Raw genomic sequence first — 1,044 nt, forward strand, 5'->3', positions numbered from 1 at the left:
TACGCCTTTATTGCCGAACGGGGCTGGTATTGAATGTCAAATTCGCTCAGCTCAGTTGTCCATTTGATGAGCCGCCCGGACGCTTCGGGATTCAACAATGTAACGACCCAAATTTCCTCCTTTTGAGCCCCAAAAATAATTTAAAAATATTTTAAAATGCTATAGAAAAATTTTAGAGATTTTTAGGAATTTATAAAGTATTTTTATGTAATTTTTGGAGTTCATTTGATATTTTTACCAAGAGGAAGAAGTTTAAAAAAATAAAATAAAATAAAATAAAAATAAAAATTTGTTGAAGCCGGGTTTTGAACCCAAGACCCTGGACCCGAATCTCGACTTAGCCAACCAACTGGTCTGGAAACATTTTATTAATCATATATGGAACAAATGGTATTTAAAGAATAGTTGGTAACAGAAAATAATTAAAAGAGGGAAAAAAGGGTGTTCGGCAGGATTAGAACCTGTGACTCCAATCACAAGCCAAGCCGTGGCTAACCAAGTGTGCTGCGGATGTTTCGTAAAAAAATTTACAATGACTAGGTCTTAAACCATAACAGAAACGCTAGACTATAAGAGAGATAAGTTGATATTGGTTTTTGGCCGAACCCTAAATTCCTCTCTTCCTCTTCTCTCTCATTCCCAACGCGGCGGTTTTCTTCTCTCGGGCGAAACCGCAGCAAGCAGCCCGGCGTCTCCGACGACCGGCGAGCACCCCTCTCCGTGAAGTCTTCGGACCATCGAGCTCCTCTCGTCGAGAAGAGCAAGTGGGTGCAAGAGGCGGCCGGAAAGCTCGAGCTAACCGGAAACCCTAGAGCTGCTTTTCTCCCGTCGGTTGTGAGTCCAAGGAACCGAGGTAAGTTGCTACTCACCTGCAGTAGGATAGCTCCGAGGTTTAATCCTTGATTCTCTCCTTGTTCCCGAAGTTTTGCATGAGTTCCCTTGCTTTCTCTGTTTTCGGATCGTGCTGCACAGATTTGCCTATTTGCTGTTTCCTCTTATTTTTGCGGAAGCATGCCTATGAATCCTGTACAAAGTTAACATGCT

This window comes from Zingiber officinale, chromosome 7A (genome assembly GCF_018446385.1).
Source record: "Zingiber officinale cultivar Zhangliang chromosome 7A, Zo_v1.1, whole genome shotgun sequence".
Taxonomy (NCBI): domain Eukaryota; kingdom Viridiplantae; phylum Streptophyta; class Magnoliopsida; order Zingiberales; family Zingiberaceae; genus Zingiber; species Zingiber officinale.